Below are 18,742 nucleotides of genomic sequence, written 5' to 3'. Positions count from 1 at the left end.
GATGGACTGGGCTGTATCCACTACTTCTTGTAGGCCTTTCCACACCGGGCCATGTTGCAGCCAGTCAAAATGCTCTCCGCCACACAAGTTTGTTAAAGTTTTAGATGATATGCCAAATCTTCACAAACTTCTAATAAAGAAGAGACGCTGCCGTGCTTTTTTTTCTTGGAAAGGCAGGTACATGCATTCAGATCCTCTGAACTGATAACACTGAGGAATTTAAAATTGCTGACTCCCTCCATCTCTGTTCCCCTGATGAGGACTGGTTCATGGACCTCCAATTTCCCTCCTCCTGAAGTCAATAATCATCTCCTTGGTCTTGCTAACATTGAGTGAGAGGTGGCTGCTGTGACACCACTCAGCCAGACTTTCAATCTCCTTCCTGTATGCTGATTCATCACCACCTTTGACTTGGCCAACGACAGCGGTGTTGCCGGCAAACTTAAATATGGCATTGGAGCTGTGCTTAGCCACACAGTCATAAGTGTAAAGTGAGTATACCATGGGGTTACGTGCACAACCCTCTGGTACTTCTGTGCAGATGGGTATTGTGGAGGAGATGTTGTAGCCAATCCAAACTCACTGTGGTCTCCAAGTGAGGAAATCAAGGATCCAGTTGTATCTTTGAGGTACAAGGAGGTATTGAGGCCTAGGACTTGAAGCCTTTTGGTTAGTTTTGAGGGGATTAAAGTATTGAATTCCGAGCTGTAGTCCATGAAGAACATCCTGATATATGCACTGTCCAAATGTTCTAGGATTGAGTTGACCTGTTGTGACAGTAGGCCAAATAGAGTAGATCCAAGTCCAAGATATGTTTCATCTCCAACCTCTCAAAACACTTCATCACTGGTAGTAAGTGGCAATGGACAGTAGTCATTGGAATGGACTGTCTTGAAAACAATGGAATGTTTTCACATTCTTCTTTGGCACTAGTGTAAGTAAAGCCTGCTTGAGGTAGGTAGGTAGGCACCTCAGACTGCTGAAGCAAAATGTTAAAGATATTGGTGAACACGCAAGCCAATTGATCAGCACAGGTCTTCAGTAGTCGGCCAGGTACCCCTCTGGGCTGGATGCTTTCCGTGGGTTAACCCTCCTAAAGGATCACAGGGTTATCGAGGGCTGAGGGTGTTTGTGAAGGTGCCTCCATGCTTTGATGGTCAAAGTGAGCATAAAAGGCATTGAGCTCATCTGGGAGCGAAGCCTTGTTGTCACCTACACCTCTTGGCTTCACTTTGTAGGAGGTGAAAGCATTCAAGCTCTGGCACAGCTGTTGAGCATCTGTCAGTGATTCCGTTTAGTCCTCTTTTAGTACAGATTCAAAATTTCCCCCCAAAATATACAATGTTCAAACTATCAAATATCATCAGGACACATTCTTCACTCTTTGTGCTTCCTTTTCAATACTTTCTCTTACATTCCTATGAGTGGACATAGTATGAGGCCCAAGGCACTGCCGTTCTGTTGGAGAAGCTGCATGAATCAACGGGGTTTCCCCTGCCTGTCCCTCTCAGAGAATCAAAACATTTCTAAATTTGTCAGCGGTTTAAGGAAATCCAAACTTACGACAAAAACAGTTGCAAACTCAGCAGATACTGCGTTATCATTTTGATCAAACCTCCATGTACTTGTCCCGTCAGAGTTTACAATCCCGAGTGGACGTAAATGATTCATGAGTTTATTTAAAGACTAGGTAAAGTCCAGAGTCGTGCCAATATTTAACCCACCACCGGGAGACTTCTGTCAATAACCTTGCTGATTCCTAAAAGCTTGTTTAGTGTAATTTGCACACTTCATTCCACTACCTGTGCTTCTTTGGTTGCACGATACTTTTAATCACTCAGGTTGGGAAGTCACAAAGCTAATGGGTTAAGGGTGAAAGCTGAAAAGCTTCTTCGGTCAGAGGGTGGTGAGAGTATGGAGCGAGCTGCCAGCACAAGTGTTGCATGTGAGCTCCGTTTCAATGTTTAAGAGAAGTCTGGATAGGTACGTGAATGGTAGGGGTATGGAGGGCTTTGGTTCCAGTGCAGGCCGATGGGAGGAAACCACAGCACTCGGAGGAGACCAACACCGTCACGGGGAGGGCGTCCAAACTCCTTACAGGCAGCAGCGTGAAGTCAGGCATTTAATTAGCTCAGCCCAACCTTGGGAGCTGAAGGACATGTCCCTGTACAGTGTGGTTCGACGTTCGATGAACTGAAGAGGTACGACACCCTTGGGAAAATCTCCAGTTTAAAATAAAACAAAACAACTTTAGCAAGAAGGAAAGATTTCAAGGTGTGGTTTTGATTCAAATAGTTTCAAATGTGCCAGCTCCTCCTTCTAAGTACAACATATTTTGGTGCATAATGGGCCCGAAGTTGAGGAATACCACAATTCCACGGCATAGCTTAGCATTAAGTATCACTGAGGTCAGGACTGCCACACTAAATCTCAAATCCTAGACTTACCACCTGACTGCGGCTAGCCGTTCTCCAACTGCACTCCAACATACCTCCAAGAGGGCCACAGCCTCGTCGTAGGGTTTGGAGCCTTGCGTGCCTCACTGACCCTGAGAGCTATGTTGGCTAAAGTCAGGGCCTTCTGCTTTGGCTCTTGGTAGGGTCACCCATGCCAAGAAGGTCAGAGGGTAGAGGACAGACTCAGAGAGTCCACTGGTCCTCCAGGTTTGGGGGTTCAGCTCAGGGCCAACAACCCTGACTTGTTTAAAAAATATATTAAGCACACATCCCACCTCTCCCAGAAGTTCCGGGAGTCTCCCATCTCCCTGATGCCCGCAAATTATATACAATATCCCGGAAATTGATTTTTGGGGGAGGGGGAGGGAGAGAACGCGTGCGCAACATTGCAGAGTGTTCCAGAAAAACGTACTTCATCACAGACTACACTAAAGTCTACCCCTGCCTAATAGGGGTCAAAAATAATGACAGTGTTGCTCGCTGCACTGTTTGCAACAGTGACTTTTCTATTGCCCATGGTGGGTTAAAATGTAAAAGACATGTTGAGGTGAGTTTAACAGGTGTCATTTGTTCAGTAGCATAGCTAACGTTATTTAAACTAGCTGGCTAGCTGCTAAAGAGCTACACTATTGCAGACATCCCACCTCTCCCGGGAGTCTCTCACAAATTGATGGTGCTACCTCCCTGAAATGAGTTTTTACAGGGTGGGATGTCTCTAAAACAGCTATATCTGTGTGCAATTGTATGGACAGACAGAGATGGGAGGACCTTCATTGCTGCCCTAAATGCCAGCAGCATAATGGGCAAATGAAATCAAAGTAAAATCCCAGCATAGGATTACTCAGACTGGCCGCACTCCCCCAGCAGACATGCTGCAGGATGTGCTGCCTGAAGATTGCCCAGGTCAGAGGCAGTTAGCCAGTGGTCTGAAGATTAAGGACTGAGACCAACCTGTGCAAGTGTGAGATCAATTAAATCATTTTAAAGTGTCAGTGACTAGGAACAAGAGTTTGAACAGCTTTGTGATCATTCAGAGTCATTCTATATCCTGGACACATTTGGAAGTCTGTAAGACCTGGGCCTCAGTTAGTTGTAATGGATACTTTATATTGTCTCACTCACATTGTGGACCAGACTAGCTCTAATTCTGAGAATCAATACTGTTAAATCTGGGAAAGTCACATTCAGGATTAACATGTGGGTAATCAGGGAGCCATTGCGAAATAAAACATGTCCTGCTGCCCAACCAGTCCATGCTAGCCAAAATATTTATTTAAACTAGTCTCATTTGGCCCATCCATCGATGTGCTTTGCAAATGCTGTTAATGCACCTACCTCATTCCATACCCTTTACCCTTTGTCCTCTACCCTTTGACGCTGTTTGGCATGGGTGACCTTGCCAAGAGGCAAAGCACAGGTCACCCACTGGGTGAAAAATTTGCCCTTCACCCTGAACCTATGTCCCCTGGTTGTTGATTCCCCAATCCTGGGGGAAAAAAGAGTGCGTGCATTTACAATCTATGTCCCTCATGATTTTGTAAACATTTATAAGATCACCCCTCATTCTCTTATGCTCCAATGAGTGAAGCTTAAGCCTGTTCAATCCCTAAAGTCTGACAGCACTTGCAGGCCCTTTGGAACCAGGGTACACTGTCATGAGCTATTAAAATCTCTGATCAACGTCTCCCATTTGCTTGAGGAGACATACAGAGTCTGCATTCTATACTTATCTGAAACTATTGTTTGAGATAACCTGCAGCAGAACAGAGGACAAAGTTTTCTTTTACCATAAAGTAATAAAAAAAAGGGGAAAAAATTCACTTGGATCTATTATTCTGAGACCTGGCTTGAATCATGTTATTAAGTTTACTGCTCTTACTGCTGTTATAAATTCCCCTTGAATATGAACTGGTCTGAAGCATTATACACAACAGTGGTAAAAAAAACATGGCTAGACTTCCCAAAGATCCATTTGGCCAAAACAATGGGAGAGAATTTTCGTCCACTCTGAACAGGCTGCAAGTAGTCTTACAAAGCGGTTCCTGGCTTGGAGGGCTTGCAGTGGGAAGAGCCAAAAGGGCGTTTCAACCAGTCTCCGTGCCTCCAGACTTGCTCTGGGAAAATGGGCAGGTTGGAGAGGAGGCAGAATTTCATGGGTTTGAATGGGAGCACACAGGCACAGAAGTGGGGCAGGGGCGATCCATTCACGGGCCACAGTTCGCTTCAGACTGTAGCTGCAGTGACTGGGCTCTTATTTTAGAAAGGATCACCTGCCTGATACTCCAAAGGACAGTGATCCAGTAACAGAACAGCACAGTGAGGAAAGAAGAAAATAAATTAATATTGGACCAGCCACAACTGTATAACTGCTGCTGCCAACGCCTTTGACTTAGTTTTTACTGTTACACGGATATTATAATACTTATCAGCACCAAATCACCACAAAGAGAACAGCGCACTACACACTTTCCAAGTTCCTGCTGCTGGCAATGTTAATGATGTTTTCTTGGTAAAAACATTTTTGTTTAAATATGACCGAAATTCCAAAGTGACTGCTTCAGTAATTCAAGAGGATAAATGCAAAACAACAAGTCCAACTAACTGAGTGCAGCTGAGACTTTAGAATTCACTTTGGGAGTTAAACAGTCCATCGAGGAACTGCGTCAATGGACACAAATAAGACCATGGGACGAGGAGGATGCAGTCTGGATTATCTGCTCATTTAGAGGCCAACGACAGTGTGAATCAGTAGGAAAACTGAGCCCCCCTTCCTCTGTTCACACATCTATCCTCGCTCACTCTGTCCGAAAGGATCAGTGGATTGCCGTGAAGAACTGGGACCACAGCTGATCTTTTTTCCCTCTCTAGCCCAGGGGCACTGAGAACAAGTGCACCACATCAGCTGCTTCCTCCAGTGAGATCAACCAACTTCCCCAACGCAGGAACTGAACTGACCTTGCAGAACACCACATTAAACTTTGAGCCACTGAAAAGGGACGGCTGCCTTAATCTTGGATGATTTTTAAAATCAGGTTGATTGCTCTATAGGAAGAGACTTAAGCAGGTATAGTGGCAGTGTTTAAAAACAACTTAGACACATGAACAGGCAGGAAATGGAGAGATATACGGCACTATACAAAAGACTTAGACATACATATATAGAGCCAGGGTGCCTAAGACTTTTGCACATTACTGTAGTAATTTTATATAATGTACTGTACTGTTGCTACAAAAGAAAAAAAAATCATGACATATGTGAGTGATGATAAACCTGATTCTGATCTGGGTCTCTATTGTGGACTGAGAGTGGGAAGGGGGCAGGGAGAGGGGAATCATGGTTGGGAAAAGGGGAAGGGAGAAGGGAGGGAGACATCCTGTAATGATCAATAAACCAATTGTTGGGGATCAAATGACCTTGCCTGATGTCTCAGGCTGGGTGTGTTGGCACCCAAGCCACCCCGGCACTCCTTCCCTGCCACCTGTCCCACACCCCTCCCACGGTGCTCCGCCTTTGTCATTCCCGACATCCTCTGCGCCTGCCAGATTAACAGACTCACTCCACATTGACAAGTACGGTACTGTGCCAGGGCCTCAGTCACCCCAGCTACATACACTTGCCGAGGACTTCCGCACAGTACCGCTGTTCAGGTGCAGGCAGGGGGATTTAGTTTAACCGGGCAGCACGGCCAGTACAGGCATCGAGGACTGATGGGCCTGTGCCATCCTTTCTATGTACTGATACAATCTAACAGCCCAGGGATGCAGCAGAAAACTATATTAGGGCTGTAGCCAAAGCACATAACCTGTCCGACATGAACAGCAACCCGTGAAAGGAAAGTGAAAGAACCCTTGCTGCTGGCCCCACACCGTCAGAAATAATGATTATCAGAATGCTGTCAAATTCACAGATTTCTCTCAGTTGGCATCTTTTATTTGAGGAGTGGAATGTGGCTGGTATAGTTTAGAAACAAAGGAGAAAAACCCGGTGAAAGGAAATCGTCTTCTTCCTCTATTCCCCACTCTAACCTCTTCTCGCTGCCTATCACATCCCCTGGGTCCGCTCCTCCTTCTCCTATAGTCCACTCTCCTTTCCTATCAGATTCCTTCCTCTCCGGCCCGTTACCTTCCTCACCCTCCTGCTTTCATCTATCACCTTCCAGCTGTCCTCCTTCCCCCTCCCCCCAGCGTTTAACTCTGACATCTCCCCCCTTCCTTCTCAGTCCTGAAGAAGGGTCTCGGCCTGAAACTGTTTATCCATTTCTATAGATGCTGCCTGACCTGCTGAGTCCTTGTGTGTGTGTGTGTGTGTGTGTGTGTAGAAAAATGTCTACATGATTCAAACTCCACCACTGACCTGGCCGCGATTATGATCCACAGAGCCATCAAGAACACAGATTCACTCCGTTGCAACACCCAGCGTGCCAGGTACCCACAGAAGCGGAAGAAAGCCCTCGGGTTCTGCTGAGGGTAGAAAGCAAGCGAAGCTCCCACTTCTGATGACCGTCACTAAGCATCTCCTGCTAAGTTTTAATGAAGGATCAAGTTTAACCACAGAGGTGTCTGTACAACACAAGAGCCAACCAACTCACCCTGCCTGGGGTCACAAAATGCAGATGCAGTGCAATTAGACAGCAAATGGGAGCCACGGAATGATTTTTCACCTGTCTGCCGAGAAAGCCAAGCAACTGTAAAAGATTGAGTTCGGAAACCAGTACTAGTCGAAATTTTCCAACTTTCCTGCTCTTAAAGCAAAGCCATGGCCTAAATTTCCATATGGGACGGGAGTCAAAATTATACCTTCCTGGGGAAGAAAACCTAACCAATCCCATTAAATATCTTAACGCGCCAGTCTCCTCATTAAAACCTTCAGATGGGAGATACAGGAGCCAGGTGATACACTCAGTGTTCTGGGAACAGCTTCTTCATCTCTGCATCAGATTTCTGAAAGGTCCATGAGCTTATAAAGAAACATATCTTGCTCTCTTTCCGCACCACTTTAAAGTGATTTTTTCCCATATGGCACTGTACTGCTGCCACAGAAATTTCACAACACACATCAGTGACAATAGACCTGACTCTGATACACTATTATTCAAAAGATTACCAACCACCACACAAGATATCATTGCTCCTGAACAATCCAACCACATATAAGATCTTAGGAGGTGGTGTGATGGGAAGCGGAGGGGAAAGTTTGCTGCTACAAGTTAAAATCAATCGCATTTTAAAATGATGTTCATTTTGTTACAAGGCATTCTAATTGTAGCACAGAATGGAATGCAAATTCAAATATAAATCAGCAAATATAAGGAAGTGCAACTTCTCAAATATTCATTACTGCATCAGCAAAATATTTCCATGTTGATTTTTTTTCCCTTAATAAAAGAAAGTTTTGTCCCGAGAAGTTTATGCATTGTTCGGATATGGTAAAGAGACGTTGTCCCACGAGCCCAAAGTGGACTCTGCAAAACTGTCACGGTATTACAGGCGTTGACAATGAACATCCTCAAGCTCCGGGAAGATTTATCGTCGACCTTCTCGTATCCTCACCTCAAGCCTCCAGGAGCGACAGGACAGCGATCGGGAGCGAGTCTTGTACTAACCTCTTCAAATTCAAAGATACTCAGGGTCATTGAATAATGCCCCATTGTCGCCGTACTGTCACCAGCTAACATTAAAGCTAATTTGTAACATGCATGTCCACTGCCCGGCGCAGCGAGTTTAAATTCATTGTAAATAAGGTCAGGCATCCTGTCTTACTTACTATCGGCAATAGCAAGTCTTCAAAGTGAAAATATCTGCCTGCGAAGAAGCCTAATCTTCCTGCCACAGAAAGAAAGACAATGCGATTTGTAACAATAGAAAGGACACAAGATTAAATACCTGCAATTAGTTGGGAGCCGTGCAAGGTTCTGTAGAAAACACCATTAACTAAATAATCCTCTAATTTTGTTCCCCCCAAAAAAACGTAACAGCACCATCCCACTCTGCATACAAAACCATCCAGTTCCTTCGTCTGCCCGACTCATCGGGCTGCACAGGAAGTTTAACCACCTCCTTTGTTACTGTGCAGTCAATTTAACTCCTTCATTGCCATTCTTATATCATGAAACTTGGCGTTTGATTTGTTTAGTTCAATATCAATTTCGATACCTGACAAATAAACGGCGCCACGCATCCCAGCCCCACAGCAAATTAAAGCCCATGTAATTTCTTATTTCAGATGAGGGGGAAAGGCAGAGAGACTGGCTCAGAAACTCAGTTGCTGAACATTGCTTATCCATACATTTATGCACTTTTCACGGAAAAACAACATGATAACAAACCCAATTTCTCCATCGTTTAAGTCTGTGAATTTAACCAGACCCTTCCTATCATTATTCATGCTTACAAACCCCACGTTAAATGTGCAGCAACTGATGAACCTATCAATCTGCAAAATCCAAACGCCGCCAATTTTCCACACTCAAAATGCTGGAGGATCTCAGCAGGTCAGGCAGCATCTATAGACATGAATGAACAGTCGAACTTTCAGTGCTGAACCCCTTTCTCTTTCAGCCTGAAACGTCGACTGTTTATTCGTTTCCAAAGGCGCTGCCTGCCCTGCAGAGTCCCGCCAGCATTTTGTGTGCGTTGCTTTGGGTTTCCAGCATCTGCAGACTTTCTCGCGTTTGTGATTTGCCGCCAATTCTCCTCCTTCTCCAAACCCTACAGTTCCACGGCAGATTCCAAGTGGATATCTGAGCAGTGTCCCTGACAGCTCGACTTGCCTTGGGCCCTGAAGAGAAATCCACACACTTCCTAATGTCAGGAGGCCAATACTTAAACTGGTTCCAATGAAGGGTCATTAACCTGAAATCTTAAGCCTGCCTGATCTGCTGAGTACTCCCAGTTTTTCTTCAATTTTCAAAGTATAATGCTAATTCCTGATCATCTGAAACCTTGGGCATTGTCCTATATCAATTAGCCCAATACCCAATGAGATGGTGCACAATGCAACAGCTAAAGAGAGCCCAACTAATTTCAGGCTCTTATATCCAAATCATAAGAGGCCTTCCGTTAGTCAGGGTCATCCATGGAGGTTGCATCCCAGCTGTTTACATGATATGCCAGCCAGTATATAAGACAGGGCAGTTCAATATGGAGATCAAGGTGTTGCTCATGCAGCCAACTCGCCCTTTCCATGCAACCGATGAATCCAAATAACCCTCTAGACATCAACGGATCTGGGGTTGAGAGGGTGAACAGCTTTAAGTTCCTTGGCATAAACATCACCGAGGACCTCACGTGGTCTGTACGTACCAGCTGTAAGGTGAAAAAGGCACAACAGCGCCTCTTTCACCTCAGACAGTTGAAGAAGTTTGCTATGCGCCCCCCCATGTTCTAAGAAAATTCTACAGGGGCACAATTGAGAGCATCCTGACTGGCTGCATCACTGCCTGGTATGGGAACTGTACCTCCCTCAATCGCAGGACTCTGCAGAGAGTGGTGCGGACATCCCAGCGCATCTGTAGTTGTGAACGTCCCATGATTCAGGACATTTACAAAGACAGGTGTGTAAAAAGGGATGCAGGATCATTGGAGTCACCCCAACCACAAACTGTTCCAGCTGCTATCACCCGGGAAACGGTACCTCAGCATAAAAGCCAGGACCAACAGGCTCCGGGACAGCTTCTTCCACCAGGCCATCAGACTGATTAATTCATGCTGATACAACTGTATTTCTATGTTATATTGACTATCCTGTTGTACATAATATTTATTATAATTTACTATAATTGCACATTTAGAGGGAGTCATAACATGAAGAATTTTACTCCTCATGTATATGAAGGATGTAAGTAATAAAGCCAATTCAATTTAATTTAATTCAAAGGGACGGCAGAGACCAATGCCGTCTGGTATCAGCAGCATCGCAGGAGTTGCCAGTCAGCATTAAACTCAACGTAGGACTGCCTTAGGGACTCAAACTCCAGATTTTTCATTGGGGTTTACTCCTGAAGCCTTCCCCCGTGAGAAGGTATAGCACAAGGCAGCAGGAGTTTGAGATCGGAATTTTCCTTCTCCTAGGTGATCTGCCAACCATGACTAATGAGCCCCATCTGCATAAAGAGACTGGTCTTGAGGCTCCAGTAACCCGCCTTTGCCCCTTCTCCTGTCGATAGAAACAGTGCCACACATGGAAGCCAGGAGCAGGACCGGGTTATCAGAGACTATTTGAAACAAACACCAATAGGAGGATTTAATGAACAATGGGAGCTATCCCCACTACCATCCCCGGGTATGACAGCCTTAAGGGACTACCTCATAAGAGACTCAAAAATTAAACCAACAGTGACCCCACCTTGTCTGGCCTTTCAAGCCCTCACTATCTAACTAGTAGTGCGTTTCATTTGGATTTCTTTCCCCTCAGAATGTTCAGGGTGGTAGAGGGAAAAGATAGTTTCACAAGTCACTTAAGGTGATAAATGCGAGGTTATCCACTTGGGAAGTAATAGTAGAAAGAGACAGCATTAAGTTCAATAGGTAGGGAAACGCTGACGTACAAAGAGACCGGCGGATGCTTGTACACCTGCAGGTTTGTTTCCAGTAGCTGGTGTACAGGGAATTGAGAAGGCAAATGGTAGGATGGCATTCATAGCAAGAGGATTTAAAGATGGGAAGGGCTTTAGAATGGTGGGGTGGGAGTCACAGTCTGAAGATTTCAGGCAAGACAATTGGGCTGAGATGAGGAAAAAATTGTTTTCTCAAATGCCCACAAGAAAATGAATCTCAGGGTAATACAGAGGAGGTGTCAGGGGTAAGTTTTTTTACACAGAGAGTGGTGAGGGCGTGGAATGGGCTGCCGGCGACGGTGGTGGAGGCGGATACGATAGGGTCTTTTAAAAGACTCCTGGATGGGTACATGGAGCTTAGAAAAATAGAGGGCTATGGGTAAAGCTTAGGTAGTTCGAAGGTAGGGACATGTTTGGCACAGCTTTGTGGGCTGAAGGGCCTGTATTGTGCTGTAGGTTTTCTATGTTTCTATGTAGTATATGGAGACACATACGTAATTTGATAAAAAAAATTTACTTTGAATTTAGAGTGAACCTGTGGATTTCTCCACCACAGAAAACAGTGAAGGCCAAGTTGTAGAATTTATTGAAAAAGATTAAACAAACGTGGTCTATATTCTTGAGTGTAGAAGAGTGGGAGATGATCGCCTTTGATGATCCAAAAGCCTTACGTGTAATTGGTAAATGATTTATTATCGTCCACGGTCAAAAGCTTAGTTTACAGTTCACCCAATCAGATCATTCCATGCATCATACGTAGAGTTAGTAAAAAAAGGGAAAGGAATGTGATAACAGAATGCAGAATATTGTGTTGCAATTACACAGGAAGTGCAGTTGAGGTAAACAGTCAAGGTACAAGAGCCATGATGAGGTAGACTGAGAGATCAAAAGCTCATTTTTATCGCATAAGAGACCCATTCATGAGTTTTATAACACACAGAGCTGATGTTTCCCATAGCTTGTGTGTTTAGCATCACGAGTCACAGTTCCAAAATATAGTGCTGGCTAATCAGCTGGGAGAAGAACATTTCCACCTAGAGCATAGCAAATTGTTGGGATTCTCTAATGAAGAGGTCATGGATGGTTGGTCACCAAGGAAATGAAGACAGAGAATGTTAAGTTTTTAGAGAAAAGACATGTGATCAGGGAAGTGCTGAGATCTAGCATCAACCATGGCTGAACTTTATGATGGAGCAGGTTAAATGAAGGACCATCTGATGTACTCCTACTTTTATTTCTTATGTTTCCATGTCTTCTTTACACCCCCCCCAAAAAACCTTACAACTTATCAGCCTATTTTTGTATTCTTCTTTCCTTTTCCTGACTAATGCTTTGGTTCTTCCTTGCTGTATTCTGAAATTTTCCCAGTGCCGAAGCTAACCACTATTTTTTTTTTGGTTGACAATATAACACTAAGATTCCATTGCACAAATCCATTTTATACATGAAGGTCTAAAAAAAAAGTCTGTATTAGTACACAATATTTACATCATCTTTAACTTTCACTTTCTTTTCTAAAGACACCATTAAAATGGATTCCCAGAATACCGCACGGCATCTGACAGTTCAAGGGGTACGAGTATTGCCAAGAGTGTAAACACAATTGTTATCCCAAGGCAAATAGACATGGCCACACAGAGAAAAGCTAGACCTTTCAAATGAGCACAGGTAAAGTGCAGGATTGTAATTGGGCATCAGTTAGTCGCTCCACATAGATGAAGTCATATTTTTATTTGACAAAAAGCAAATAGAACATAGAATAGTACAGCACATTACAGGCCCTTCGGCCCACAATGTTGTGCCGACCCTCAAACCCTGCCTCCCATATAACCCCCCACTTTAAATTCCTCCATATACCTGTCTAGTAGTATCTTAAACTTCTCTAGTGTATCTGCCTCCACCACTGACTCAGGCAGTGCATTCCACGCACCAACCACTCTCTGAGTGAAAAACCTTCCTCTAATATCCCCCTTGAACTTCCCTCCCCTTACCTTAAAGCCATGTCCTCTTGTACTGAGCAGTGGTGCCCTGGGGAAGGGGCACTGGCTGTCCACACTGTCTATTCCTCTTAATATCTTGTACACATCTATCATGTCTCCTCTCATCCTCCTTCTCTCCAAAGAGTAAAGCCCTAGCTCCCTTAATCTCTGATCATAATCCATACTCTCTAAACCAGGCAGCATCCTGGTAAATCTCCTCTGTAAATCTACCCTTTCCAATACTTCCACATCCTTCTTATAGTGAGGCAACCAGAACTGGACACAGTACTCCAAGTGTGGCCGAACTAGAGTTTTATAGAGCTGCATCATTACATCGTGTCTCTTAAACTCTATCCCTCAACTTATGAAAGCTAACACCCCATAAGCTTTCTTAACTATCCTATCTACCTGTGAGGCAACTTTCATAGGATCTGTGGACATGTACCCCCAGATCCCTCTGCTCCTCCACACTACCAAGTATCCTGCCATTTACTTTGTACTCTGCCTTGGAGTTTGTCCTACCAAAGTGTACCACCTCACACTTCTCCAGGTTAAACTCCTTCTCAGCCCACTTCTGCATCCTATCAATGTCTCTCTGCAATCTTCAACAATCCTCTACATTATCTACAACACCACCAACCTTTGTGTCGTCTGCAAACTTGCCAACCCACCCTTCTACCCCCACATCCAGGTCGTTAATAAAAATCACGAGAAGTAGAGGTCCCAGAACAGATCCTTGTGGGACACCACTAGTCACAACCCTCCAATCTGAATGTACTCCCTCCACCATGACCCTCTTCCTTCTGCAGGCAAGCCAATTCTGAATCCACCTGGACAAACTTCCCTGGATCCCATGCCTTCTGACTTTCTGAATTAGCCTACTGTGTGGAACTTTGTCAAATGCCTTACTAAAATCCATGTAGATCACATCCACTGCACTACCCTCATCTATATGCCTGGTCACCTCCTCAAAGAACTCTATCAGGCTTGTTAGACATGATCTGCCCTTCACAAAGCCATGCTGACTGTCCCTGATCAGACCATGATTCTCTAAATGCCCATAGATCCTATCTCTAAGAACCTTTTCCAACAGCTTCCCCACCACAGACGTAAGGCTCACTGGTCTATAATTACTCAGACTATCCCTACTACCGTTTTTGAACAAGGGGACAACATTCTTCTCTCTTCAGTCCTCCGGTACCATTCCTGTGGACAATGAGGACATCAAGATCCTAGCCAGAGGCTCAGCAATCTCTTCTCTCGCCTGGTGGAGCAGCCTGGGGAATATTCTGTCAGGCCCCGGGGACTTATCCGTCCTAATGTATTTTAACAACTCCAACACCTCCTCTCCCTTAGTATCAACATGCTCCAGAACATCAACCTCACTCATACTGACCTCACCATCATCAAGTTCCCTCTCATTGGTGAATACCGAAGAGAAGTATTCATTGAGGACCTCGCTCACTTGCACAGCCTCCAGGCACATCTTCCTACTTATATCTCTAATCGGTCCTACCTTCACTCCTGTTATCCTTTTGTTCTTCACATAATTGAAGAATGTCTTGGGGTTTTCCTTTACCCTACTCGCCAAGGCCTTCTCATGCCCGCTTCTTGCTCTTCTCAGCCCCTTCTTAAGCTCCTTTCTTGCTACCCTATATACTCCAATAGACCCATCTGATCCTTGCTTCCTAAACCTCATGTATGCTGCCTTCTTCCACCTGACTAGATTTTCCACCTCACTTGTCACCCATGGTTCCTTCACTCTACCATTCTTCATCTTCCTCACCAAGACAAATTTATCTATAACATCCTGCAAGAGATCCCTAAACATCGACCACATGTCCATAGTACATTTCCCTGCAAAAACATCATCCCAATTCACACCCGCAAGTTCTAGCCTTATAGCCTCATAATTTGCCCTTCCCCAATTAAAAATTTTCCTGTCCTCTCTGATTCTATCCTTTTCCATGATAATGCTAAAGGCCAGGGAGCGGTGATCACTGTCCCCCAGATGTTCACCCACTGACAGATCTGTGACCTGACCCAGTTTGTTACCTAATACTAGATCTAGTATGGCATTCCCCCTAGTCGGCCTGTCAACATACTGTAACAGGATGCCATCCTGGACACACTTAACGAACTCTGCCCCATCTAAACCCTTGGAACTAATTGAGTACTAATCAATATTAGGGAAGTTAAAGTCACCCATGATAACAACCCTGTTATTTTTGCACCTTTCCAAAATCTGCCTCCCAATCTGCCCCTCGATATCTCTGCTGCTACCAGGGGGCCTATAGAATACCCCCAGTAGAGTAACTGCTCCCTTCCTGTCCCTGACTTCCACCCATACTGACTCAAAAGAGAATCCTGCTACATTACCCACCCTTTCTGCAGCTGTAATAGTATCTGTGGTGAACTACATATACGTGTCTGGATACGCCCCCCCCCCCCCCTGCTGACTGCTCCTGTGGCTCCTCCCACGGACCCCTGTATAAAGGCGATTGGAGCCACAGACCCTTCCTCAGTCTCCAGGATGTTGTGTGATGGTCGCTTGCTGCTTGTGCTTTCTTCCAGCCAATAAAAGCCTACCTTAACCCACGTCTCAGGGTTATTGATGGTGCATCAGTATCCCTGACCAGTAATGCCACCCCTCCTTCCCTTTTTACCCCCCTCTCTATCCCTTTTAAAGCACTGATATCCCAGAATATTGAGAATCCATTCCTGCCCTGGTGCCAGCCAAGTCTCCGTAATGGCCACTACATCATAATTCCATGTTTGTATCCAAGCTCTCAGTTCATCACCTTTGTTCCTGATGCTTCTTGCATTGAAGTACACACACTTTAGCCCTTCTACCTTACTACCTTTACACCCTTTATTCTGCCTCTCTTTCCTCAAAGCCTCTCTATATGTTAGATCTGGCTTTACTCCATGCACTTCTTTCACTGCTCTATCGCTCCGGGTCCCATCCCCCTTGCAAATGAGTTTAAACCCTCCCGAACCATGCTAGCAAACCTACCTGCAAGGATATTGCTCCCCCTTGAGTTCAGGTGCAACCCATCCAATCTGTACAGGTCCCACCTTCCCCAGAAGAGATCCCAATGATCCAAAAATCTAAAACCCTTCCCCCTGCACCAACTCCTCAGCCACACATTCAACTGCCATCTCCTCCGATTCTTACCATCACTATCACGTAGCACTGGCAGCAATCCTGAGAACGCCACCCTTGAGGTCCTGTTCTTCAGTCTTCTGCCTAGTTCCCGAAACTCACACTTCAGGACCTCATCCCTCTTCCTGCCTATGTCGTTGGTAACAACATGTATCACGACTTCTGGTTGCTTTCCCTCTCGTACCAGGATGTCATGCACCCGGTCAGAGACATCCCGGACCCTGGCACCTGGGAGGCAACAAACCATGTGGGTGTCCTTCTCACATCCACAAAATCTCCTGTCTGCTCCCTTGACTATAGAGTCTCCAATGAGAATCTCCTCTTCTCCGTCCCATCCTTCTGCACCACAGGGTCAGACTCAGTGCCAGAGGCCCTGCCACCGTGGCTCACACCTGGTCGGTCGTCCTCGCTAACAGTATCCAGGATGGTAAACTTATTATTCAGGGGAATGGCTACAGGGGTGCTCTGCATCACCTGTCTACTCACCTTCTGCTACCTGTCTATTCCCCCCTCTGACTGTCACCCAACGACCTGCTTCCGGCAGCCTAGGTGTGACTACCTCCCTGTAGCTCTCATCTAAAGGAGGAGTTAAGTATTTGGCTCATGTACCTTCTCCAGCTCTGCAACCATGCTGGACAATTAAGTTTTAGTTGCCTGCCCTTTTCTCACAGTTCTCCCTTTGCACAGATTCTTGACATCCAAATAACCTTTCTGGCAGCATATCCAGAGAGCAAGGAGAAGAAACACAGCGTAGCCTTGACCACAGAGTAACGGCCTGATGATGAGACACACAAGTTTGTTGAATAAAAAATCATTTAAAGTAGTAAGATCATGGGTTTGATATTTAATCTCTGTTGAGTGAACTGAAAATGAGTCTCTGCAGTACCGAACTAAACTGAAGCAACCACAGTTAATGTACTTTATCCAGAGACACCCCCCCCCCCCTCACTGTACACTGTTTTGGGAAGATCAATTAACATTAGGATTTTGTTCAGCTGAGGTGCCTCTTCATCGTTCATAGTTGATGTTTATTGGTTACTTGCACCTCAAGGAATGGACATGGACAAAACATTAGCCCAATTAGAACAAGTATTCTTTGGGCTCAGCTCTTGAGAAGAAATGAGAGGCCCTTATAGCAACTGGATGATTAAGCACAGTTAATGAAGCTCCTTACTGGACTGAGATAGGAATTTGATTCTTATTCCTGTGGACACCAGCTACTGACTGAGAGCCTCGGTGAAAATGATCACCCATGGACGAGACAGCAAACACTGTTCCAATTCTCAGAAAGGAAACAGAAATACCTGGAGTTGCAATAAAACTTGACCCAGGATTCAAAACCTTTTAAACTTTATCACAAATAAGCCAGAGCCAGTAATTAGGTTCAGAAAAGGCTTGGGAAATTATCCTGGGGATTGACCCTTGCCATTTCATGGGAAGCAAAGGCACAAAAATTGTTTTCTTTCCTTACAGTAGAACGTTATTTGAGAGCTGATAAACTTTGATGCACCAGTCTTATATATTCCCAAAGCTGAAGAGAAATAAAAAAGAGATTAATGATATCAGATCTCCCACACAGGTCATAAATGAAAATGCTTTAACGGGGATTCCGACGAAGGCACTTATATCTGAAATACTAATTCTGTTTCACTTCCCACATTTGTTGCCCAGCTTGCTGAGTGTTTCCATAATTTATTTTAGGTTTTATTTTAAATCTGCAGCACCTGTAGTTTATTTGACTTTCGTTTATCAGTGGCCAATAGGCAGCATGAGAAAACTGAAATTTCATTCGGACCTAGGAATGGTTTGAAACTGCTGAGTAAACAAGGCACCTCTTTTCTTTGCAAGCATTTTAAAGGATCCCACAGCCTAAAACTCCTGTAAAGGTAGATTATGGGGGCATTGCTGTGATTAAGCCTGCATTTTTTTTCACCTACTGGAGCTGATTGTATAACTCAGAGAGTTGATGAGCGTCTCCTGTGGTTCACTTGCCTTTGTAACCCTCTCTCCGGGCTCATATACAAATTCCGCTCCTTAGCTAACTCTGCTGACAGCCACGTGACTCAGCGGTGAGAAGGCCCGCCTTTCATAACTAGAGGCATTCTGTGGCATCTTCCCTTCTGTTCCGTCCCACAGCTCCTGCCAGAAGATCCCATATTGGACTTCTGTCCATCACAGATCTCTCTCTGACTCTTTCCCTAGAACTTTCTCCCGATCCCACCATCCTGATCGGCTGACACAACATTCCTAAGTTGAACAGCAGGGCTTCTTATCTTTAACCGAAACCAAATCATTCTACCAGCAGAGACACACTGCTTTTGCAGAAAGCTGCTGAAATGAAATACCTACAGCAGAGCAGTGGAAATCTTAACCAAGGCATTATACCTTCATTTTCACTTATGGATTGAGAAAGGAAGGAGCTAACATTCCACTCCTGAGATCTAACTCTAACTCAGTGTCAGAGGCATATCATTGAATGAGCATTAAACAGAGGCCAGCTGGTGGTGTAGTGGCATCAGCACTGGACTCTGGAGCAAATGATCCCGAGTTCGAATCCAGCCGGCTCCCTTGCATGCTTTCCATCTG

The 18,742-nt window shown here is 44.9% G+C and overlaps 1 protein-coding gene across 2 annotated transcripts in view; it reads right to left on the bottom strand.

The window, feature by feature from the left end:
* The window catches only part of LOC140718271 (PR domain zinc finger protein 2-like), a 260,695-nt gene that overhangs the window by 193,010 nt on the left and 48,943 nt on the right, over positions 1-18,742 (bottom strand). Inside the window, exon 1 of one of the 2 annotated variants that reach the window (XM_073031786.1) lies at positions 8,340-8,487. The exons of the other annotated variant lie outside the window; for it this stretch is intronic. The gene's annotated coding sequence lies outside the window, so the exon portion shown is untranslated. Of the gene's footprint in view, positions 1-8,339; positions 8,488-18,742 lie in introns of those variants that run through there. 2 annotated transcript variants of the gene reach the window in all.

The sequence above is a fragment of the Hemitrygon akajei genome, chromosome 29 (genome assembly GCF_048418815.1).
Source record: "Hemitrygon akajei chromosome 29, sHemAka1.3, whole genome shotgun sequence".
Classification (NCBI taxonomy): Eukaryota; Metazoa; Chordata; class Chondrichthyes; order Myliobatiformes; family Dasyatidae; genus Hemitrygon; species Hemitrygon akajei.
Note: the sequence above shows the minus strand (reverse complement) of the source record. Positions and strands in the feature narration are given on the sequence as shown.